An 8,394-nucleotide genomic window follows, 5' to 3' on the forward strand; every position below is an offset into this window, starting at 1 on the left:
AAACAAATTTATTCGTACTTTAAGATTTATTGTAGTGCAATTTTTAAAATTATTTTGTAAATCTAAATTTAAAGATTGAATACAATTTAGATCATTTCAAAAAGTGAATACATTTGAGTTAAATTCAAAATTTAAGTAAAATTTAATTGAATTTAAGTACATTTCAGTTAAAGTTGTAGATGTTGAATGGTGTTAAAAGTTGTTAAATTTAAGTACAATTTAGTTCAATTAAAATGAATCTGTCGTTAAATTTTAAATTTGATTGAATTGAATACAGATATATGTGGGTTGTTTCTTGGCTTCAACAATGGAGAGCATTCAAATAAGCTGGAGAAATTTAAAAAAATTCCCTTATTTTTATAATAATTAGTTAAATTCAATAAAAAACTCAGGAAAGTAGTTAGGACACATAGTTCTAAAGTTTTTGGTTTGAAACTTTTCAGAAGTCGACAATGTCAAAATATAAAAGGAAGCGTTTAAATTTCAGCGTAACTATTTTGCATTGAAATACTTTATTATCCCACAATTTTATTTCAAATTAGATGTATGTTAGCAATTAAATAATTATTCCATTCAAAATTATCTAGTTTCGAAAATTGGATTATAACTTCAAAGCCTTTGAAATTAAAAGGTTTTAAATGAGAGAAATTTGAAAGGAAAAAAATTGAAATTACAGTGCAATTATTTTCTTGTAGAAGCGTAAAAATAAAGTAATTATTATTGAAAGAAATTAGTTTATAAATTTAAAATTCAAAATTTCAGTATTTGTAAAATTTCTAATATTCTTCGAGTATAACCTGTCAATTCAAATTATTTAATTTTAACCGTTTTAAATGAAATCACTTATGATTCGGCAATACATTTTTTTTCAGCTTTAGGATATAAATAATTTAAAGCTTCAATAAGCAGATTATTCGATGTCAAACCTTGTGAAAAATTGGAATTAATGTAAAGCCTTTGAAATTGAAAACTCTTTATAAGGAAAGGAATTTTAAATCGATAGTTCTTAATATATTTTGAATTTAAAACATTCAAATTGAGTAATTTCATAAACAGAAAATTGCGAGAATTGTATTATTTGAAATTTTGTCATAGAGCTGATAAATTAAAAATACAAGAATTAATATTTTTTTAATTTTGAATATGCCTTAAGTGTAATCGGATAAATTTAAATTATTTCATTTTGAAAGTTTTTAATTGAAAATTGAAATGCAGAATTCTAAATGATTTTATTTGGGTATTATCAGATTTTGGAGGCCATTAATTTAAGCCTAATTAAGTTAAAATGCTTACAGTTGTTAATTTTACGATATTAAACCCTTATATTCAAAACCAAATTAAATTTCAATGTTAAAATTTTAAATTGTTTAGGATTTGATTTTTAAATTCAGAATTGTTTTCAATGCTTTACATTTTTAATCTTACACTTTCAAACCTTTTTTTTTAATTTGAATAATCGAGAAAAAATATTACATTTTAGTAGACACGACTTTTTTTACGTAAAAAAATTAATTTAGGAAATACCCCGTGCGCCAAGGTGAACAATCCGTCGAGAGGGAAAAATGGGTTAAGCCAAATCTGCTGTTTGCGTGAAGAAACTCACTATCTTCGTCACTTATTTATTATTTGAAAACATTTGTTTTTGTTTACCAGATTTAAGAAGTAAGAAAAAAATCTTGATTGGAATATATTGATTTTTGAAGAACAAGAAGCTTTAAGCATTATAACGCTTGGCCTAAATAATTTAAAAATATCTTCCTTTTCAATTTAATAAACTCAATATTAAAATGGAAGTTTTAATATTGACAGAAATAAATATTCACTTTAACTTCAAGTACCCAGATGACAGTTTTGACTGGTCCAGTTCAGTTTACATTATGTCTAATTGTCTACTGTGCTATGAATTGCAGTTAGAAGAAAGTTGTGAATAATACAATAGAGCGAAACTAAACTTCAGTTTTCAATAAAGATCTTTAAAAAGGTGTATATAATTTTTTAAAAAATAAGTCTAACATAAAAAGTACCAGATCATGTATTTTTTGGTTCGATTCAAAATTTTATTCAAATATGAAATTTCTTCCAAATTTCTTTTTAATTATGCAAGAAATAAACATTGTTAATAGCTTTTCTAAATAAAAAAGTGGGTTTTTTTCACGATTGTTGTTATTTTTCTTAAATAAACCTTTTTTGTTAAAAGGTAATTAATTTATAACGCATAAGCCTTTAAAATTATATAAAATAAATTTATTTACGAACTAACTTAAAAAAGCAAGATTTTTATTAAGGGAAAGAATTTAAAATAATTATCTTAGCAAAATCAAAATTTTTTAATGGAATTAAATATGCAGACAGTTCAACAAGTAAATGCAAACGAAAGCTTAATTGACCAGCTGGAAAGTATAGTTCTCTATACATGACCGGTGGAGAACATTTTAAAGTTTCAACTTATTTTTCTCAATAAATACAAAATAAAGAAATAAAGGAAATAATTAAAGGAATATAAATAAAAAACTAAGGAAACTTATATGTTTATTGAAACTAAAATAAAATAAAAACAGCGTCAAATTCTTTTAAGAAATATAGACTATTGAAGTACATAATAGTTCTGTGAATTCATAGCATTGGTTTATATTATTTTTCATGGTTGCAGTTTAAAAATGTGATTCGCTCATATATAAAAACAACAAAAAGACGAAAATTATGGCAATTTTTATGTCAAGTTTTAGTATTAAATGATAATAAAAAAATTCAGCAAACTTACATTTTTTCTTAAAATTAGATTTCTGGAGTAGGGAAAATGACATTTTGTAAGATTGACTTACTTCTTATTTCAATTTGAAAAAATGGTTCATATTTATAACATGGCCTTAGCTTGACTGTAGAAGCCGTAATTTCCTTTGACAAGGCCTTTTCTACTGAATTAATATGATTTATCCATTCACTTATAAAGTAAAATTAGATTATTACCATTTTGGATTTCAAATCCACTATAATTTAGCGCGACCGAGTATATCTGTCGCGCCTCTACAAACAAGTAGCGGAACCAATCGGTACATGTCGCGTCTCTACAAGTATGTGGCTGAACTAAGAGCAATATATATATATATATGTGTGTATATGCAGGACCACAAACTTGCCTGCCGTGCTAACTACTGGTATGTGGTGCAACTAATTTCATGCCGTATCTAGGATCTTTGCTATCGGCGAGAAAACTATTAGAGCATTATTTCTTATACAAGTGGCGATGAAATTTTTTTTTTTAAATTCATGAGTATGAGGAAAACTGTTGTGTACCAGTTGCAGTTGAGAAATTTAAAAAATAATAAAAATTGTTGCTTAAAAGTACAAAAATGTACAACTATATTATCTTCAGTTCTAAGACAGATATTAAAGCGATTCAAACTGCAAACTGTAATTGTTAGGCTCTGTATTTATTTTCAATCGCCCGTAAGGATGTGTTAGTCTGATTTTTTGTGAAAATCGCGATATTTTTAGACTTTTTTTTGTTGGAAAACAAGTGACAGAAAGCAGGGGGGGGGGCTTGTTTTTTTACTGCCGACCGCTGCTGCCTTTCTTTGACCCGTGGCCGGTTGCCATCCAAGCATTCAGAACTAGGGGCCGAAGAATGGCACCAGCGGATGGCAGTAAAACAAAAAAGGCCCCGCCCCCCTGCTTTCTGTCACTTATTTTTCAACAATAAAAATATTTAAAAATATCGCGATTTTCACAAAAAAGAAAACTAACACATCCTTCCGGGCGATTGAAAATAAATACAGAGCCTATCAATTACAGTTTGCAGTTTGAATCGCTTTAATATCTGTATTAGAACTGAAGATAATATAGTTGCAGATTTTTGTACTTTTAGGCAACAATTTTTATTATTTTTTAATTTTCTCAAATGCAACTGGTTCACAACAGTTTTCCTCATATTCATGAATTTTTTCAAATTTTTCCCATCACCCCTTGTATAAGAAATAATGCTCTAAACTTGACTCTTCTTAAATGTACCCAAAAATCCTTACTTTTTTTTACATTTTTCAGTCTGGTAAGCACAAAAATTTTGTTACATATGCTTCTTCAAGCTCATTAACTTCAAGCTCAAGATGCCTATAGTTTTCTCGCCGATAGTAGGTGCAGTGATACGGTGGACCAATTTGTAAACGAAATTTGAATTCCCGTATTTAATGTTGTTCATTGTTAAACAAATTTAAAAAAACAATTAGAGGAAAATTAAATTTGTTAAATGTTGCGGATCTGTGAACTAAGAATTTAATTAACTCATTAACAAGTTATCTTGTTTTGCTTGCGAGGTTATGGTTTATAACAGTTTTCAATGACAGTACAAAACAAATCAAATATCGTGTGCTTGTTTTGATGGTTTCCAAGTGCTTATTTAAAGTCAAAATATGCCCAAAAAGTGCACAAATCACATCGACATATAGAAATGGACCGGTAACGCTTTTTGGAGAACTGAAATGGGCTCTAGAGAGAGAAAAAACATATGAGACGTAGACCTGCCTTTATCTATTTCAGGACTCTGTCAAGTGATTTGGTGGCCCCGGGTATTGCCTAAATATTCTGTACGGTTTATAATAAAAAAAAAGATAAACAATACATTAGAAATTTGTAGTTATAATAAATTGAATTTTAAAGAACATTCATGTAAAATAACCTGTTTCAGATAGATTATTTTAAAAAATTGGTAACCTTGAATTCTTCTTGAAATTGGATTGAAAATGCCACAATAATAATCGTTTTGTGAGTTCAAAAATAATGTAAAAACTGTCAAAAATTTGAACAATATTTCTATAACATAAAAAAATAATAATTTGTATTGCATAGGTACAAAACTTCATATTTTGAGGTTTTGTTTTTGTTGTAACGTTTTTTATTTTACTATATTCAATAACTTTACTTACGTATGAAAACATATCCCCGTATAAATGTCTTGACAACGCACACAAACTACACAGGCTGCTACCATTTTTTATATTTATTTACAATAAACTATAGGTAAATAAATTATAAATAAATCAATTCTGAAAAGTGCGATAAACGTCACAATATTGGGGCACTCGATAGGTCTATGTCTCATGTTGTTTTTTTCTCTAGAGCCCATTACCGTTCTCCCTACAGCACAGTGTCTCCAGAACGTGGGATTTTTTAGCCCCCACCACTCTCCCATCTGGGAGCGACACATTCAAACTAGGGGTGTTCGATTCTCTCAAAAGAATCGATTTTTGAATCGATTCTGGATCGAATCATGAAAATCGATATACCTAAAAATCGACCACGAAAGAATCGATTTTTCAAGAATCGATTAAAAAAATCGTAAATAATTATTAAATTTATCAGCAATCAAGTTATGAACATAATTTATTTTTAATTAAAAAATAAGTTTAAATATTTTTTTACTCTTTATATAGATAAATCATAAAGTAGAGTAGGTAACTAAATAATTCGACTGGGAAAATTTTGAAAAATAATATATTATAAAATCTGTATAAAATTACGTGAATGAAGAACACACCTTATTATGTTTGAAGTTGTCAATCATCTACATAGAGGAATGTTTGAAGTAGTAGTTAGAAATAAGAAAATATACAGTACAAATCCGACGTAGAAAATTTAAAATGAATAAAGTACAGATAATGCGTACAGAATTACTAATCTTGTTTCTACTTGCCAGTCTTTAAGAGACAGAGAATTTAGAAACAACAATTGTTGCAGATGTTCGGGAGAAAGTCGGCTCCTTTAGTCTGATAAAATAATACCAGCCTTTGAGAATAATCTCTCAGAAGGCACTGATGTTGCAACAATGGCCAAGTATTTTTTGGCAATAATGCTGAGAGTCGGGTAAACTGATTCGACACTTAACCAATAATTGATTGGGTTTTCCCTGCGATCCAATATTGGTTGATCCAAATAGTGCTTTAAATCCGTTGGCATATCGTCATTCTTTCGCGAAGCATTTGCCCTATTTACAGTCTTAACTTTGAGAAGGTCATCGTGAACCGACCACAGGCCATCGTCTTCGTTTGGTGTTTCCAAGTCAGTTTCAGAAACTTCGGAATTGGATGCATTCGTCTGATCTAATTCTTGCACCCATGTTGAAATACGTTTGCTCGCATTTGCACACGCTAAGGGCTGATTAAAATGTAGTTTTTTAAACCTGGGATCGAGGAGAGTCGAAGATGCCATAACCGAATTGTTTTCCACTTGTCCAAATCTCGCTGATAGAGTTTTGTAGGCGATCAACTAAAGCAATTGCAGTTTGCGTTTTTAGAGTTTCTCTGAGTTTCTGATTTTTGCTTTTCAAACAGTTGATCATTGGAATGACTTTGCTAGCCGTGACAAATCGTTCCCCACAAAGTTCAGTTGTCACTTTTTGAAGTGGCTGCAATACTGTCATAATTTCATTGGCTAATTGCAACTCAGATGCAGTTAACATTTTAGGTGAATCCGGCATGCTCAATAAATCGATCCAACTTCAGTGGCGAGTCTTATAAATCTACGCAACATCTCAAAGATTGAATTCCATCGTGTTTCAACACTTTGGATTAACTTTAGATCGGTAAGCTTTCGCAACGCATCAGCAGCAGTGTTTGACTGTTTAAAAAATTTGACTATTCTTTTAATTTTCAAGCATAGCGATGTGGCATCTGCGAAATTTAATGTGTCCTCAGCGACTAAATTTATCGAATGTGCAAAACAAGCAATATGTCTTGAAGAACCAAAGGTATCTCTAACTGCTTTTTTTTATGTTTGATGCATTATCAGTCACTACAACGACTATTTTCTCGTCAGCGATGTGCCAGTCCTCTAAAATTGTCCTCATCCACCAACCTATGACTTCCGAGGTGTGTCGCTCCGTCATTTCCGTGACGCCAATCGTGGTGGATTGCAATTCTCCTTCAAATTCGTAATGAATTGTCATACCTAAGTAGCTGACAGTGTTGTGCACATCGGTCCACAAATCCGCCGTCACAGAGAAATATTCAACTTTCTCTAAATTTCGTTTGTCACATGCTGACAGGTATTCATATTTCTCCTCTATTTGTCTCGTGATCGACTTTCTTCCAGGTACAGTATATAGTGGAACAGTAGTTTTCATCAGATTCCTAAATCCTTCATTGTCGACCGTCTGGAAAGGCAAATTGTCTTTGACAATGAAGAACATAATGGCATTAGTGATTTCCCCAGCTTTTTTTCCTCCATCCATAGAGATAAATATTGTAAATTTCAGTTCACAGGTCCAATAAAGTTTGAGGGGAAGGACCAACAATGGTTTTTTTGGTCTCAGAATCAGAAAACAATTTTCTTTTTTCGAACCAGAATCTCAAAAACACGCATGTTTACCGTTCAAATTGATTTTTCGAGTATACAAAAATGAAAAACCTTTCAAAGTTTTCATATTTTATCGTATCGAAGAATTAATTTATTCAAATGTTTTATGCGTAATAAATTTTTGCCGGATTAAGGGAAAACTAATTCGAACCTTTTTGACTTTCTAGTTAAAAAAAAACATATTTCTGCTTCTAGGGCTAAAGAAGCCTTCATTGATCTTTATCCTTTTGGTAGTTTCTTAGTATTCTAAAAGCCATATCCTCAAAATTCAAGTTTTGTATATTAATTGAAACATGTCTAATTCAATAATTAATTTTTGGAATCTTAAAATTGGCTTCTGATGTAGAGGCTTCATTTGAAATCTCTGAAATATAAGCTTAAAAAAGTTGTTACCTGTAAAAGACTTTGTTTTCAAAACTGTTGTCAATCATTGGCTGAAGTATAGATTGTCTTCCAGTAAAATGAAATATGCCTTCCAAGTCTTTCAAACTAGGTGCTGGTGATGGTGAGGCAGAAATAGATTCAGATAGGTCCATGGACATAGTTGAGGTACTCGGTGACAGCATTGAGCACTAATTTTGAAAATAAACAAAAGTGAACAAATTATGCATCAAAATAACTAAGCGATACATGTTGTTGTAGTAAGATATTGAATTACCGAATTATTTGGTTGTTTAGGGTTAGAAACCTGTCCATTGATGGTCTTACTTGTACCCAAAAACACTTTCACTTCGTCATTTGCTGCGTGATTTCATGACAGTTGATTTCTGAGATTAGTCGTACCACCACCTTTTCCGCCGGACTTCACTCCTCTATTACAAATTTTGCATTTCGCATGTCCACCATCAGGTGATTTTATAAAAATTTCTAAACCGGAGATATATTTACTTTAGGCACTGCAAAAAATGTTGTCTTTACATTTCGGTAAAAGAAATAAAAGCAATGAAAAAATTTATTTTGCATCTCAAAAATATAATGCGAATCAAGGTGTATTATGGGCACAAAAAAAAGATAGGTTTCAGGGACAAATATCTAATAATAACTATT

General features: G+C 30.4%; 1 pseudogene; it reads right to left on the minus strand.

Moving 5' to 3' along the window:
• Positions 1 to 5,628: 5,628 nt before the first annotated feature.
• Positions 5,629 to 7,222, minus strand: LOC117173583 (annotated as a pseudogene).
• Between the last annotated feature and the right edge of the window lie 1,172 nt (positions 7,223 to 8,394).

Source organism: Belonocnema kinseyi, chromosome 5 (assembly GCF_010883055.1).
Source record: "Belonocnema kinseyi isolate 2016_QV_RU_SX_M_011 chromosome 5, B_treatae_v1, whole genome shotgun sequence".
Classification (NCBI taxonomy): Eukaryota; Metazoa; Arthropoda; class Insecta; order Hymenoptera; family Cynipidae; genus Belonocnema; species Belonocnema kinseyi.